The sequence below is a fragment of the Typopeltis vanoorti genome, chromosome 23, assembly GCF_054136105.1.
Source record: "Typopeltis vanoorti isolate ZY-2024b chromosome 23, IOZ_Tvanoo_1.0, whole genome shotgun sequence".
Classification (NCBI taxonomy): Eukaryota; Metazoa; Arthropoda; class Arachnida; order Uropygi; family Thelyphonidae; genus Typopeltis; species Typopeltis vanoorti.
In genome coordinates this window covers 15,444,569-15,463,269 of record NC_143571.1, presented here as the reverse complement: position 1 = coordinate 15,463,269, position 18,701 = coordinate 15,444,569, and positions in this window count along the sequence as shown.

Sequence of the window (18,701 nt, the reverse complement as noted above, 5' to 3'; positions counted from 1 at the left end):
AAGAAACCTACGACAATCTGAAACAGCTTTTTTGGACTATCTTAAATACAGCAAGTAGGGCTGGCATTCTTGTGACTTGAAGGTAGTGCTGTGTTGATGGGTCTGCAGCTGGGATATACGAAGTACTGCTTTTTTTGTGTGAATGGAACAGCCGAGCAAGGACTTTGCACTGTGTGAAGAGAGACTGGCCTGGGAGGAAGTCTCTGAAGGTAGGAGAGAAGAATGTGCAACACCCAGCACTGGCAGAAACGCACAAAATTCTGCTACCACCCCTACACATCAAACTCGGTCTGGTAAAAAACTTCGTAAAAACATGGACCGGACTGAATCAGATTTCAAGCACCTAGCTGACAAATCCCTCGAGTCAGCGAAGCGAAAATTAAAAGAAAGAGTTTTAGTGGGTCCTCAGATCCGAGAGTTGACGAGATGTTCGACAACCTGCAAGTAACTTCCTCGGAAATGTCAAGGCAGAAAACTAAAGGAACTGGTCGAGGACTTGTCTCTGTATCGCAAACTTTGCTGCAATATGTCTTTAAAAATACACTTGCTCCATTTCGACTTGGATTTCTTCCTCAACAACTGTGGAGTGGTTACTGATGAGCACGGTGAACGTTTCCATCAGGAAATTGCAACGATGGAAAAACGATACTAGGGAAAGTGGTCCATTTCCATGTGGGCTGACTACTGTTGGACTCTCGCTAGAGATGATCCTGACCAGCTACAAGCGACATCGGGCGTAGAAGAACATTTACCGGTATATGTATGATAAGTACGTATTACTCTATTATATAAACTATTGCGGATCTCTCACAAACCTTAGCCAATTTTGCATTTTCATTGTCACATTCGTCTTCACCACCTCGACATTAATAAGAAATTACTAAACTGATCTTCGGGGGGGGGGGGGGGAGCGCTGACATAACTTTTATGTACAGTGTTTCCAGCCTACTTTCCTGGCGACACCTTACATCGGGCACAGCATTTGAGACATTGCTGAAAACAACATCGAAACATTTCACTCATTCAAATATTTGCTATGAAACTGTCACATCAGTGTGCAATATGTTTGAAGTTTGATGAAGATGGAATCAAATATTCAGTCGTATATTAAAAGTCATGCCATGAAAGAGCTGAAGCTACAAAACTGGAAGGAGTTGGCTAAAGATAGGAAAATATGGAGAACTGTAGGGCTTGCAGCTAAGAACCTTAAGGGTTCTTGAAGCGCCAGAAGAAGAAGATATTAAAAGTCGTATATTATGAAGGTATGGGGGAGTAAAGGAGCGGAACAACAACATCCATGCCTGCCTGTTTTGATCAGAAATTACATCACATCAAGTCGCAGTAAGAAATCCGTCTAAAATCACTTTTGACTCGGAGAACACTGCGTAATGCGAAATGTCTGAACTAGTTCATTGCCACTGCTTGACCCACAGGGCGATTAGATTTATATGGCTATTAGATTTGTTACTTCTGTTAAAATATTTTTAATTATTTTTACGCTTTATTTACCATTGGTCCTATTAAGAGTAATCACCGGTGTTGTAATTGCTAGCGTGTTAAATGATTTCATTATCATAAGTGAAGCTATAATAAATTCTAATTAATTTTTTTCTTTTTTTTAGATGGTGGAAAGCTTCATGAAACGAATAGAAGAATTTTTACAAATGTCAGCTGAAGTTCTAAATCAACCATGAGATCCCTTGGAAGATCCCGAAATGCGTAATTTCTCGTTTGCAAACTGGATGGACAAAGCATGACTAAAATGAAGAAAAAAAATCTTCTCGATCTCTTTTGTTTTGTTTCTCATCGATGAAAAACAATTAATGAAAATTTTCATTTCATTTTTCATTTTTATCGATAATGAGCGTCTACTAAAACTCCAGACTTTTCTTTTCTACCAAATTTATTGTGATTAGCAATAATAATTATTCTCTAAAACTGGAAATTAGCTTAGTAAATTCATTCGATTCAAATGCGTTTTCGTAAAAACGTTCATCATTGGAAGCCGGCTAAATAGAAATTTTATTTTCGATTTTACAGAAATATTCAAAAATTTCTCATATCTTCAAAGGAGAACTTTAGCACAGCACAGCACAGTCCTAAGAAATACGTTTATTAACTGGGTAATATCCGTTCTTAATACATACAGCTTAGACACCGTCTAAAATATTTAATTCAGATGGATTAATTACTGACATTTTGATTCATTTACGTGGAATCCTCGTGCATTTAGAAATTAAAAAATAAAAAATAAATAAAAATAATAAAGTTATATGGAAAATGGAATCTCTCCTTACATTGAGTCGCGAAACAGCCAAAGAAACTGAAGTGCTCTTGAGTGTGATTATTAAAAATAAAACAAAATAAAATCTTGTTATAAATAGTTAATAATAATTTTCTAGATTTTTGGCCTAGAGAGTCCATCGTTAAGATTGAGATTTGGGCAATGCCGAAGTACATCAGAGCTTTCTTTAAAGAATTCTCATATTTATGGGAACTTCTATGTAATAAATTTGCATCATTCCAAAGGTTCCTGTGGGTAGTATTACTATTAGTATATTTCTCCGCCTCTATTAGAAGAGAAGAATTACATTAAAGACATTTCGAAACGCATTTCTCCTTAGAGAAGTTTAATATTTCCACAACTTTCAAGCTTATAAATTTAATTAGCTCACTGATACCACCTACAAAAGATACAATTTCATCTCTACTGCTACCTTGGAGTCTATTCAGTCCCATGCAACTGCAAGTTATCCTATCTTTCGGCAAACATGCCGACTGTTTCTATACGCCTTTCTGAACACCACTTCTACATTTCCTGCAAGAAACGGAAAAAATCTGAATTAGCAGAACATGGGATTATTAATACTTGCCACAGGAACCTTTGAATTGACGCCAATTACTACATAGATGTTCTTAAATATGAGCAGTCTTTAAATCTAATCAGAATTTCTACATTAAAATGCAGCGTGTAGCGCTCCATTTTTAATAACCCTGAACTGTCAGCTATCACGCTGTCTTTTTTTTTCTCTCGTTGGCAACACTTTACCGCACAAATGACGCTAAATTTAAATCTTGCCTGAATTTTGGGACACCCTGTAGAATCGTGCTATTTGCTCTACCCAGCAATTTATGGGTTGCGGGAGAGCCATAGAACACGTGTTTTATTGCAGTAATAAAACACGTGTTCCTGTTTTTGATTAATATTTTTCTGATTTTTGAACAGTGATGGATTGTTTGCCCTCTGTGTCTAGTGAGTTACAGAGTGAAGTGTGAATTGTAAATTTATAGTGAAACAAATTTAAACAGAAAAATACATTTTTAAAACGTAAGCGTATGTAATTTAATATTATTTTACTTGTTAGTTTTATTATTTTTTTGCTTTTAAACTGAAATAATTTAATTTAGGATTAATTAATTAGTTGATTTTTAATAAAATATACCGATCAATATTTTAATATATGAAATTGTGCTGAAAACTATTAATTCTGAATACCTTTTTTTTCTCCCAAGAATTAAAGTTCATTAAAATCGATGTAAAATGAAAATAATGTATTTATAGTTTACATCGACAAATAATTACATAAAAAAGATAAGAACGTTTATTGATGTAATATTTAATTAAATCAATAATTATAAAAATTTATTGATGTAATTATTTGTCTCCAAGTTCCCCCCCCCCCCTCCTGGAAAACATGACAGCACACCCAACGAAATCATCACGCGACGCCACTGATATATATATATATATATATATATATATATATATATTATTTATCGCCGTTATTAATTTGGGTATGCTTCTTGTTGTGTCATAGGTCATTTTCACGAAACGTGGAAAGCTCGTTCGGTCCTTTCTTTTATTTATGGGTCAGAAACGATGGCATTTAACAATATTTCTGGGTTCGAAGTTCCATCCATTCTCTTGCTAATTTGTCCATTTTGATAACGTTTCACTTCCCGACAGCTGTTTCTTACTGGTTGACTCTCTTCAGAGACCAGGCAGAAACCTTAATAGAGCAAAAACTCTCTTTCAATACCATCATCATCAAATTCCTGGTATATACCCTCAAGAGGTGTACAGGATATGATAGTACTACATGAAAAATTTACATCATTACTAAACTCGTTCAATACCAAAGAACTTGAAATATCAGAGAAATGTGCTTTCTGTAAGCGAAGAGAACCAACCAATTCGAAACTGCTGTTCAGGCCAGTAAAACCTTATCAAAATGGAATAATAAAAGGTGAATATATAGACGCTTGGACGGCGCGGATGTCTTTTAAGTAGCATACGCTACGGCAACTCGTGAATGCCCGGGGGAGTGTATTCCCATAAGTTCTCTGGTTAACTTACCTTACGAAACTTTCAAGATTTCTATATTCGGCTTTGAAATAATGCTGGATCTAATATCCACTTTGCTTATATTAGGTAAAGGTTTGCATTGACTTGAATTGCGGGCGAAGCCTCCAAGGCTATATGACCAATACGTTATATTCGTCAATTGAGTGTGCTTTATTGGATGAAAACCCTGTTATTCTAAAGGTAAAAGCAGGCACATCTATATGAGACCGACTAACTCATCTTCGGCTGAAAGCAGTCCATATGATGTTTTCTAGTATTCACAGATGTGATTCATTGTCATGTTTTTCCAAGCAAATGACAAATCACGACTCTACAGATCCGTTGGCTTTTAGTATAACATTTAACTGCAAGAAAGCCAGATGATTTTTTTATTGTTTTTAATTCGAGTATAACTAATCATGACACGCTTGGTTTTGTAGCAAAAATGTATTTCTTGATGCAAACAGTTTTTATTTTTCTTCTTTTTCGCTAACACGATTCTCATCAAAGCATAAACACGTCTAGAAGTGGTTATATTTTCTTATATGCAAAAATGAGTTTTGAATTTAGCATTCATTACGCTGGTCCACCCATGTTGTTACAAGAACACCATGTCTCTGAGGATTGAACGTGGATCGACTAGTTTGTTGCTAGAGTGAAGTGCTATTTTTTGAAATCTTCAATCTCCTTCATCATTGATTGCACAATCTACAGAGAAACAACAGTAAGCCCTACAGCTAAACAAAACCTACTGTGACTCTTTTTGCTTCTTTGTGCCCTATATTTGTCACATGACTCTAATTAAATATATGCTGATTTAAGAAAATTAAATTTTGTAGCAGGTGCAAAATTATCTTGTCTTCGGTTTCAAAAGCCATACTAAACTGATAGTGAACTGCCATGTTCGAGACTCTTTTGTATATTGCTAGTTCTTTAACAGAGGCATGAGCGTTACACATGCTATATTTTTTGAATAACGTCATAAAGCATATAAGAGAAAAGTAAATATAATTTATTACTCCTATATATTTCGCTCAATTATGGAAAAGTCAGGGAGAAGGCAGAAAAACTGGCAAAGACATTTAAATTCAGAATACAAGGCGAGTCACACAGCATGCATCTAATATCATGTCTCTATCGCAGCTGTCCAGTAGGAGGAAACACTATTAGAGTTCAGAGACGTAGGAATAGTATAATGAATTAATTTAAAAATAAGAAAAAAATAAAAATACCAAAATTTACAAGCAATTAACAAGAATCACTTCCTAAAACTTAGGCAATGCATGCAGTCTGTCCGATTTATATTAGTCCTGTGGCGTAGGGGTAGTGGTTCACACGATTCAAAAAAATAGACGATCAAATTTGAACCCATTGTAGTGTAGCATCGTGGTACGGTTCCACTGAACTCTGTGTCTAGTGTCGATGACATGAGAAGCAAAGCCTGAACCTTCAAATTCCAAAAATCTTATATAATCTTGATGTTCTTCGATTCTAATAGTACTGTAGATTAGTAATCTTAATCCTAATCTTAATCCTAATCTTAATCAGACAGACTGTATGCCTATTTTTAAGTTTTAGGAAGTGATTGCTGTTAATTGTTTATTTTGATTTTTATATTTTTATTTATTTATTATGTACAATTAATTAATTAATTATACAGTTATTCTTGCGTCTCTGAATTCTAATAGCGTTTCCTCCTACTAGGCATTGGACGCCTGAGACACGTGATATTATATGCATGCTGTATGAGTCGTCCTTGTATTCAGAATTTAAATGTTGTTATCAGTTTTTCGGGCTTCTTCCTGGAAGAAGCTCATGACATATTGAGCGAAATATATAGGAGAAATAAATTCTATTTAGTTTTCTCTTACATGCATGAAGCGGTCGTTCAAAAATATGGTATGTTTTAAATATTGTCAATACATCATTCGAAAGAGCTACTATTCCAGTGAGCAGAATATTATGAAATTCAACAAACAGAATATGTATAATAAAACCATCATATTATTAATATTATGACTATGAGTCCTTGCGGATGATCTGGTTGAAAATGTTTCGATGTTCTTGATTCAACAGTTCGTTATCGCTAGCACTGACATCATCACTGGTATCCACAATTAGCACTGACAATAAGAAGCACGTATGTTTATTTTGTTTTCTTTCTTCGTGATAACGGTGTCACCTAATTTGATGGTTTAATAACTTCTAATTATTGTCACCGCTGTCACGAGTATTGGCCAAACTCACGATCAGATGGACTAACTAATTCAAAAGTTAACTTTTCAATGTTAAAGAGTTTGCGCTTATTTAATATTCTTCGTTATTTTTGAATTTTATTAAAGTTGCTGGGGAACTATTAAAGAAATTGTTTAAAGTATTTAAGGAAGCAAAGAGTTATTTTCTAATTTCAAAATTACCTTGGACGCTAATCGGACAAACTCACTGCTTCAGTGCCAAAGTGTCATTCGAGAAGAATTTCATTTTTGTGTATAGAGCGATTATCACCTGTGAATTACAAAGAGAAAACAAACCCCCCTCTGGCGGATAAAAAGAGTAACGAGCAGAATATTCTCCAATACGAATGATATACCAGAATTTCAGTTGGTAGAAAATAAAACTGTCCAATTGCATATTAATTCCTACACTGTGGTGGCATGAATTAACAACAACAAAACTTTTCCTAATAATTTTATTAAGTTTTGTGATTAGAAATGCAATTTTATTTGTATATTCCGTAAAAGTAAAGATAATTTTTGAAGAATCAAGTAATGTAGTTTGTATAACTGCCAGTAGATGGCATCACGTGCCAACTTATTTTTGAAGCTGTTATCGAATATGCCGTTTTCGAAATATGAGAATGATCTTCAAGTGAAAGCGAAACACGAGATTTTAAATAATCCCCAAATCAGAAAACCGTAGAAAATCCGAGCACGAGTTTGAGTATTTAAAGAAGGCAAAATTGTGGAATTAATTTCTCTAAATATGATACAAAGACTGGTTCATAATCCACAAAGCGCGCATGCGTAGAATTTGAACTTCTTTTATAAGGAATTATAGTGAAACCCGGACTGAAACTTTTCTTTCAACATCATTATGAGTTTATACAGCTTCCTTCACCACAATACCAGCAAGATGATAAAACGTTGGAAGCCAATCAGTGATGTGCATCATCTGCTTCGATACTCTTCCTCTTTTATTCTTCAGTAAGGGACTCCAGATAACAGCAGCTCCCCGCACTCCTCCTTCCCACATGGTAAACTTCCCCCCTCGTAGTGGCCAGTTAGAACTAGCTGAGCCCTCAAATCCATTCACTACCGCACCATTTGTCCAAAGAGAAGATGACGACAGAATTACCTAACATGCCGATTTCATCTAACTTCGCAAACACGGATCCAATGGAATCGTCCAGAGAAGCCACCATTCCTAACATGAATTTTAAAAAATATCAGCATGATTTTCTATATACTGCTCCACTCTCTCTCTCTCTCTCTCTCTCTCTCTTCCACACACACAATTTTAGAAAGCCTTTTATTAATATTTGTGAATTAGATGTTACACGTATGGAATTCAAGCATCAATCGTTTAATTAAAGTTCACCATTTGTCGCAGTTACAGGATTGATTCCATAATGTTAATTAGATACTCAGTTGTTGGCATTTATTAAATTTTATTAGAAAAATAATTATTAAAAGAGATTCCTATAATCATTTAGCTAAATTTGAAATGTCTAGATAACGTTTTGACCATAATTAGGCTACCTCATAGACACGGAACTCTTCCCCTATATCAAAAACACATCAGTAATGTGGTATGGTCTGAAACCAATTGAACACATTTATATGAAATAACAGGAAGATTGGTGGGGGGCGGGGGGGAAATGTGTTCAGCAGATTATTGAAATTGCAAAAGTGATAATTACATGCCAGTTATTGTATATTCTTTCGTTTAACTATATTCCAATACTTATTTCATTATAATTGCCAGTTCTGTGTGTGTGTGTGTGTGTGTGTGTGTGTGTGTGTGTGTGTGTGTGTGTGTGTGTGTGTGTGTGTGTGTGTGTGTGTGTGTGTGTGTGTGTGTGTGTGTGTGTGTGTGTAAAATATTAGAATTTTAATGTTTAGAGGAAATTTTATAAGCTTTTCTTTCACTGGTTCACTATTATTTAGTCGATCTCTGGCACTGACAAGTAGGGTGCTCCCCCCCCCTCTCTCAAGATAGTACGCAAACAACTGCAGTCATCTCGGACCACGAGATGGCAGCAACTGTTTGAGTATCCTCTACACCAGCGCTTCCCAAACTGTGGGCCGCGGCCCCTTGGGGCCCGTAGGTTTTGTTGAGGGGGTCCGTGAAATAATGAAAACAAATTTAAAATGTTTTAAGACTAAGTATATATTTTTTTTATTTTAAAAGAAACGTATTTAACTTTTATTATTTCTTTTTTGTTATTTTTTATATTTTAATGGAAAAATTCACACATTGGTGTTGGTTCACAAACTTTGCTTCCTGCGTATTTCGGCGCTTAACGAATATTAGTAAATATTGCTTATTCATATGTTTCATTTCAAAGCAGTGGTTAATTGTATTTACTTCGAATGTTCTCCAGGGAAGTTCCAAATCTTTCTGTCCCTTTCATAATGCGTTCGTAATCAGTGACTGTTGATATTGACTTTATGTTGATATTGACTTTATGTTGATATTGACTTTATATACATATCAAAACTCGTTTTATATTATCACTGTCATCCGAGCTAGTTTTCTGTTACCAATAAAAGTTTCGCATATACTTCACACATGAAAAAAAACTTAAACAAGTTCATGTGGGGATATAGTAACTCGCTTGCAGTGGTAAACACCACGCCCTCCCTAAGAGCCACTATACTGCAGAGGTAATAAAAATAAGTACTTTTATTATGGCAGTGAATAAGGTATGAGGAGTCTGTGTAATATATTTCTCAACAAATAGTGCAATTAGAGACAACTGGGATAAAAACACACTAATTAATGAATCACATGTCCCCTCATACAGAAACTATGCTGTATAGACTGAAACAAAACCATATGTTGCATGGGCAAACATAGTATCTAACTAAAAACTATTCTTATTAATTAGATGTATGTGAGTTCGATTTCCCAAGGCAGCAATAAAATTCAACCGAACGTGTTAAAATTCGTAAAAGTGTTAAAACTAAGTAATATATATATATATATATATATATATATATAATGAATGTTATGGTAGTTTAACATATGGAATTCGGTTGAAGAGAGTTAGCATTTCAACTCAATTGTCAGCTATGCTTTTATCTTTCGGTTGCGCGATCTTTTGTTAATACCGCACCACTCATATGCACGTTTTAATAAACAGACTGCCTTTGCTGTCTGTTTTGCGTTAGGCTTAATTACCGTAAAAGGAGAAAAGTCACAAAAGTGAAAAATGTTCCTGGTCCGGGGATTTCCTTATTCAGGTAATATTCACTCATTTCATGTTATCAGTCTGTGGTGTGCCAGTATTGGTAAGTGGTGATATTATTTGATCCCTGAGATGGATAAGTGGTTGATAAAAAATAAAAAATAAAAATCCCGCGAACAATCAGAAGAAGCAGAAACAGACTAAAAAAAAGGACAGTATTTCATATTTTACCAGAACAGCCCGCATCGTCTTCAGAACCAAACGGTAAGAGGCAAAAAATGTAATATATGCATTTGAGTTTTGCAATATTCGCTGTGTGTGTTTTGTATTGAATATAAATACAATAAATATTATAATAATATATCTCTATTACGATTTTTTTTCGAGGGGGGCCGTGAAATATTTTAATTTTTGCAAAGGGGGCCCTGACATCCAGAAGTTTGGGAAGCATTGCTCTACACCAATGGTTTCTCAACCTTTGTGAAACTGCGGCCAGGTAAATTCTTTTTTTATAAGACAAAGACAAATTTATTCGTAAATACCTTTCCAATTTTTTTAAATTTCATACATTAAATTAACATAAGCATTAGTGATTATTTATGGCATAATCATAAAGATATTAGTACACTTATGTATACAGTGTGGCATGTTGACAAATATAAAATTACATTTAAATTAGTTATCAATCACTGGACTAATGAAATCTTGTAGCATATTGTAGTATGCTACAAGATTTCAATAAATTAAAATTAAATTAATTTTTAATTTTCTTAAATTAATTTGTGCTGATTTTCATTGACATATCCCATTCTGATCACCAAAAATTTATAATATTATTCAGTGTAAAACTGATTATTATATTATTAAATTGATTTTAATAATGTTGTTTTAAAAGGTATTGAGAAAAATATTTATGCATTGTAACTCACTATAGAAGTCAGCTGAGTAGGGGAAGCAGCAGAAGGATATCAATTTGTCCGCTTTCGCCGACAAATTCACATCCATCCTTCGAATTGACACACACACCAGCCAAATATTTATACATGCAAAGTATGTAACTTAATAAATAAAAATGTATGAATCTTTCAATAGTAAACACTAGTTCCAACACGAATTAATATTTTGAATTTAAAAAAATGTTAAAAATTTTGAAGGTGGCTAGTGAGACTTTTGTTGCTTTTTTTCTGTCCGTTAGCTAATTATTTCTGGGATGAATTGAAGTGATAGCCAAACAGAGACAGTCAGAAAGATGCAGGCGGTTCCTCTGTTTCGTTTTAAGCACAGTAATGCAAAAAATGCAGTTTCACAAAGATATGCGGTGGAAAAACAAAAGAAATGTCATTGCTGTTTCATGATATTCATTTTTCATTCTTACCCAGAATTTCGAATTACTCATAGAATTAAAAGTACTTTCCAGTCCTTTCTCCGATGATAATTCAATAAGTTGAAGGGTTTCTTCACGGGAAAGGACTGTCTCTTTGTGTTCAACAAAGGGGTTCACAATACACATATTTTGCCTTCGGGGATCCTCATGTTCGGGGTAATACTTTTCAAAGAACAACTTTTCAAATACATCTTCAAGTGGGCTGCAATAATATCTGAAACTGAATTCTGTGAATAGAAATCATCTTCTTCCATAATATAATCTGAGTACCACTGAAACATTTCATTATTTCTTTCTGCAATCCTATTAAGCCAGAGTTTGAGTTTCTTTTTGAAAGATTCGATCTTTTTCAAAGCATTAAATATTGTTGTATCTAAACATTGAAGTTTTAAATTCAACTCGTTTATGTAAGAAATAGGCCGCTGAGATATGCCAGCCTTGCTACCCATTTATTTTTTCCTGGAAATAATGGAATAGATGACATTTCTTATCAGTTAGAAACAGCTCAACTTCTTTTCAGAGTTAATGTAATATTTTGAGAACTTTACCGCGGGACAGCCAACGAACTTCCGAATGAAAAAGAAGATTTTGATTATCAGAGCCCATAAAAGCACAATGCTTTTAACAGTCTTGTATTTAAAACACTATTTTTATATAATTAATAATTTTAACAGATTGAGACAGAAATTCATTAAGCTCAGGTGCCATTTTTTGAAGGCCACGTTTTGCTTATGAATGTAGCAATGCGCGTTGACAATAGGTTATTGCCCACCATATCATTAATTTTAATAACTAAACCCGAATTTCCTGTAATATATATATGTAAGATCACTAAGTAGTATGGGTGGCACTTCTGACAAGATCAAGATCAAGATAAGATAAGGAATCGTGACGTGATTGGTTGATGACGTCATTGTGTGCATGGCTTCCTGGGTGTGGAATGTTTGGAATTTCCGTGTGGGCAAGTGTGTCACTGGCTTCTGTTGTTGTGTTTTGGTTCGATTATGGGTGATGGTAGAGATAAGGATTCGTGTTGTGATTGGTGGTGCCGTTCTGACAAGATGAAGATCAAGATAAGATAAGGAATGGTGAGGTGGGTGGGTGTTGTTTTCAGATGTAGATAAGTGACGTCATTTGTTATTTGTAAATAAATGTCGTCATTTGTTATTTGTAAATAAGTGACGTTGTTGTTTTGAATGGAAAGGATGATATTAGTGGATAAGAAATCGTGTCGTGATTGGTGCTCACTTCTGACAAGATCAAGATCAAGATAAGATAAGGAATCGTGTCGTGGGTGTGTGTTGTTTTCAGATGTAGATAAGTGACGTCATTTGTTAGTTGTAAATAAGTGACGTTATTGTTTTGAATGGAAAGGGAAATATATTAGTGTATAAGTAATCGTGTTGTCATTGGTGGACACTTCTGACAAGATCTAGATCAAGATAAGATAAGAATCGTGACGTTATGTCTTTGTGTGGTATTTTGGTTTGGCTATGGAATTGTGGGCTATGTTTTGAGATAAGATATCTTTGAATTTTCCCAGGGTGGCACACATCCGTCATTGTCGTCTATGGGAATTTTGAGAGTATGTCGTGATGGCGGGTGTGATTAGATTTTTCTGAATAATTAATTATATACTAGTGTCACTCAAACATACGGTTTTTTTTTTATTTTTTTTATTTATTTTTTTTTATTATTATTTTATTTTATATAGATGTTTGTACTAATTTTCCAATACATTTGGGGTATTTGTTTCCTGTTAAAGGGTGGGAATTCTTAGAGTAAGTCGTGATGGCGGCAGCCTTTCGAGCTTTTCTGAATAATTAATTATATACTGATGTCACTCAACACACATACTTTTTTTTTTTTTCCATACCTCATCTGTATTTTCTTCTATATACATATTCTAATCAAGTTCATATTTTATTCATAATTCATCCGGATATTTTGATTTGTCTAAAAGTAAGATAAGGAATCGTGACGCGAATGTTTGTTATGAGATGTAGATAAGTGACGTCATTTGTTAGTTGTAAATAAGTGACGTTATTGTTTTGAATGGAAAGGGAAATATATTAGTGTATAAGATATCGTGACAAACATACAGTTTTTTTTTCTTCTCTAGATGGTTGTACTAATTTTCCAATACATTTTGGGTATTTCTTTCCTATTAAAGTGTGGGAATTCTTAGAGAAAGTCGTGATGGCTCTCGTGTTTCGATCTTTTCTGAATAATTAATTATATACTTAAAGTACCTGTCCTTAAACACACACACACACACACACACACACACACATACACATTAGACATAAAAAATTGCTAATGTGTCCATGTTGATACTCTAATATATAACCTATGATTATTCTTATGGAAAAAAAAAACTATTCAGTATTAGAATTACGCTTACCAAACAATATGCGATCAGTTATGTTTAAGTTAAAAAGTACTTACAGCTTTCCAGATGACTCTTCGAAATTCGATTATTCCAAAATAGTTCAATTTTATATCCACAACACAACACAAACACAAAAACCACAAAGAATGAAATTTCTGTAAATACTGTAACCTGAACTAGTTACTTCGTCCTTTAGATTACGGAGCGTAGATGGTGAGGTTTCGTCATTGCAATATCCCCCAGCGAGCGCTTTTCTTCAAAGGGGATGACATGAGTCACAACCGTAAATTGTGAATTTATTTTCCAACACTGAATATTTCTCATTAAGTCTTTTACAGTATCAAGTTCATATTTTATTCATAATTCATCCGGATATTTTGATTTGTCTAAAAGTAAGATCTTAAAGTTCAATAAATAAATAAACAAATCGTGTGTGTATTCACGGTTATTTCAAAAGTGTTCTTACTTAAACATACATACATAACACATCAAAGACACTGTTTGTTCTTTTAAGTTTACATATTTATTTCACAGATATTATTTACATATGCAAGAAATAGGAATTGAATTTACATATATCACCAATGCAAATGGTGTTTTTCTTGGCGTAACATTTCTTTCACATACACTTTAGACATGAAAACTCGCTAATGTGTCCATGTTGGTACTCTAATATACCCTGTGATTATTCTTATGAAAACAAAAAACAAAAAAAAAAAAACCGTTCAGTTTTAGAATTACGTTTACTAAAAACATACGACCACTGATTATTGTATTACAATTATCAATTGTTATGTTTTAAGTTAAAATTCACTTACATTTCTTTCCAGAATGAGAACATATTGGTACTAAATAGGTTTTCTGAATATTCCAAATTGTTGATTTTTAACATATATTCACAGCACAGAACACAAACACAACTCTGAAATCCATTTGACGTTTTCATTATAGGTTTTACTTTTAAAATTCAGTAAACTACATATTATAACCAGAATAACTGAGTAAAATAAATAAATTGTGTGTGAATTACTTTCCCACACTGTTAATTTTCATTAAGCTAGTTTGTAGATAACTGAGTGACTCATTTCCGGTCAGCCAGTCATCGTTCTTTTCATAGCCGTATATAGCGCTTACTTCAAAGGTAAAATATTTCCAGGGTAGTGTATTAGTCAAGCTTTCATGTGAGTAATGTTTACAATAGTGTTAGGTAGCAAAGATTTGTAAATGACCTCATGTGATCTTTGAGACCTAACTTGTTCGCATCCCTTCCTATCCTACACATATTGCACTCAAGCTTAATGTTGTGACTAAGAGTTTTCGAGGTGTTACTCTACTGATGGGTAGCAAAGGTTCGTAATTTGACCTTGTCTGATCGATGAGAACTAAATTATTCATTGTCACATGTTGTGATTATTGGTTTTCCATTGGTTCTGATTTTTTCCCACACTGTTAGTTTTCATTCATTAACTTTGTTTCTAGATAACGAACAAATAAGACTTTTACTTCAATGAATCAAAAAAAAAATTCTCTGGTTACTTTGTGGCATGAAATTTCACAAGGAAAAAAAAAAAAAAAATGTTATCTTCTTTCTTAAATTTGTATAACACATCTACGACACCCAATTTGTTCATTTAATTTACACATTTTATTGAACGAAATATTATTTACAAATTGTATTTACTGAATCTAACAATACAGAAAATAAATAAATTGAAAAATACATCAAAGGTTCTTCCATGGTTGTGGAATTACCATCGTATGGTTTTGACAATGTGATTCTCATCTGAAAGTTAATTTTCATTTGGTGGTTGTTTGTTGGGAATTTATTACTGTAGTAGTAAAATTAAGGGTTGCATATTTATATTTTCGAATCCAATACGTATACTTCAGAGAATTATTAAAAGCACAGAATCTTTCGTTATGTTTCCAAAAGCATTTAAAAGTACACATTATGTTTTCACGTTTTGGGCATCCAATTTCATTTAAATCAAGAACAGGCCTCCCTATTAACTTCGTTAATGTTTTTGATTTTTCTCTTCCTTTGGAAAGTAATATATGATATTTGCATGTTGATTCTATCATCCAATCTCTTAGTTTGTCCAAAGCTAGTGAACCAATTTCCCACTTCAGCTGATGGTTATATTTTATTAACCAAGAATTCTGTTTTTTAACTCTTTCAGGTAATTCTTTCCAACTACAAGGTGATTTTGTCACTGCATATCTTACACTAAATCCATCAGAAATACAAATTTCTTTAGGAAATAAATTTGAACTGCTATTCAACAAAAATTGTACATCAATTATCCCAATGATAAGTGAAAATTCGTATTTTTCACCCACTGTCGATTTTTCATAATCGTTTTCCTTCATTCTTCTTCTTCGATTACTTCATATGGCACCACAAATAAATAGTTATTAATTATTATTTCACTGATTATTAGCTCTGATCGTATACTTTATGGTAACTTTCGTTTACAAAATTCTAAACAATTAGAACTTTTCACAAAGAAACTTTCAATGAATTTGTGGCTCACCCATTATTTTTGCATTACCAAACACAAATCACAAAACAGCAGCTGCAGTGGATGAACGATTACCTTAAGTCCAAACTCACTCGACTCTCTGGTATTTCCTTATAGTACTGTTTACACTTACCATCCCCTACCCTGACCGTTCCTTCAAAATGAACCTTTGCGCAGATGACTCAACGACATGTTTTCACATGCTGTTGGATATACTGTTGGTGTGTTTTTATCTTACTTTGTGTAGGGAAAGGTAAAATTTGTATATGTGTTATCTGTAGAGTACTAACATTTTCTCTACCAAACTTTAAAGAAGTGTTAAAGTCACGTTTTGTTGGTTTAATTAGATGCTTCTCTCCTTCTCTCTATGTAAAATAACCAAATTCTAACAGTTCGGATTTTCGATTATGTGAACGATTTGTTTTCAGATAACTCAAATAATGTCAATAGATAGCATTAGACAATTTCTAAAATAATCAATACATGGATTTTCGTTTTCAACACTTTTTTTTTTTTTTTCCTGTCCTGGCATTAATTTCACAGTTGTGATTTTTTTAAAATAATTAAACAGAATTGCATTAAGATATAAAGTTGTGGATTTAAATATCAAGATCTAATCAGAATAACTGAGTAAAAATTCACTGTGGAAAAACACAACAACAAAACACATCTTTGTTCATTTAAGTTTAGAAATGCACATTTTATTTTGCTGAAATACTATTTACAAGTATATTCACTGAGAAAAATTCGAAACATGTAATTACCTAAAATATTTCACAATATTTAGTTAGACTCTTAACATTTTCCAAAGAGTTCAATGAATAAAATTTTTGTTACTCACTGTTTCTTGGTTACATTACATCAAAATAGCTGGTCACGCAAAAGAATTTTTAAATCAGATACCATGGTAACCACACTTCCATACGTTTGATATTGTGTCAGTCTGGAAATGACACCATGCCTCGCTAAACATTCTGTGTATTCTTTTGTCAGCAAATATACACAAACAGTTTTTGTAAAATGTTCGTAAATGTCCCAAAATAAAGAATCTTTATCGAATTGGATAAAATCTTGAAAATCTAATTTTACCATTGATGAATTTAAATGTTGAGCGATAATTTTTCCCATTAATCTGACAGATGGTAATTCAGTTCCAAAAATAGTAAATGATTATTAATGTCGTACATTTTTGTTGAAAATCTCTCAGCTTCTTCACAACTAATAGAAAAAACCTTACTTCCATCAGCTCCTGTATCATCAAGTATTAGTTCCCCATCTTGGCATTTCAGAATATAACAATCACCGAGGTCCATTTCGTAGTCAACTCTTCTTTGCAAGTAGCCAAGGATATCAGACCACTTCCTGCGTAATTTTTCCCAAGTGGTCCGGGATAAATACATCACAATGTACGTGTCTTCTAAAATAATAATCGGTTTCCATCCTTTTAGAGCTAGGTGAAGAGTTTTGTCTCGTGCTATTTTCCTGAAGAAAGAAAATTTCAATGACTTTTGTGGCTCACCCATTATTTTACTTTACTTTACTTTCCTGGATACCAATCACCACAACACAATACGATAACTTCACAGGATGAACGAATTGTCGTAACTGCAAAGACACTTGACTCGTTTATTTTTCCTTATAGTACTGTTTACCTGACCCTTAACCCTGACTGTTCCTTCCAAAATGAAACTTTTGCGCAGATGATTCACGGACATGTTTCTACATGCTGTTGGATAAACCATGACGACAATGACGGATGTGTGTCACCCTGGGAAAATTCCAAGATATCTTATCTCAAAAACATCACCCACAATTCCATAGCCAAACAAAACATGACAACAATGTCGTTATGTGTTTGGATATTTCTGGGGAACATATGTCTCTCATACTGTGATATCACAGAGGGTGACAGATGTCTTCCCTGCAAAGCTCCCCCAACCTAACCCCATCACCCTAGTCTCACACCATCCCCTCTCCTCCAGAAGATGTCTGCTCAGCCTAGTGGAGATGAGTGAGCTCATCGTTTGCGGATATCTTTTAGTGATGTCACCTCCAATTGATACTGATAACTTTTTTTGGGAAAAAAAAAAATTTAAAAAACTGGTTTTTTTATGATAACTTTTTAGGAAAAAAACGCGTTTTTTATGAAAACTTTTTTTTCCAAAAAGGATGGAGAAAAGGAGGGGAAAACTACCAGAACACAGAATAAACAATCTGCATTCACTCGTAAGAACATGGACAGCTATTTTGGTTTCATAGAATGCCCTGACACTGACCAATTGCTACGACCTCAATGTGTCAGTTAGGTTACTGTTCTGGGAAATGAGTCTGTGAAGCCATCGCGACTTACCCGAAACAAACCCATTGAGTTACTTATGCGTAAAACTGATGCACTTAAAATAGAAAAGAACGTTATTTCCCAAGCTTCAATCACTGCGACTTTACTTCTGACGGCATCCTATTTAATATCATTACAGATAGCTAAATGTAAAAAACCGTATTTCATTGGCAGAGATCTCATTAAGCCTTCCTTGATTGTTGTTTGTAATGAAGTATTAGGCCAGTCTGTGGCAAGTAAAATGAAAGACATCCCATTGTCTAATGCTACAGTTGAAAGGAGGAAGATATCTGATGTGGCAAAATATACA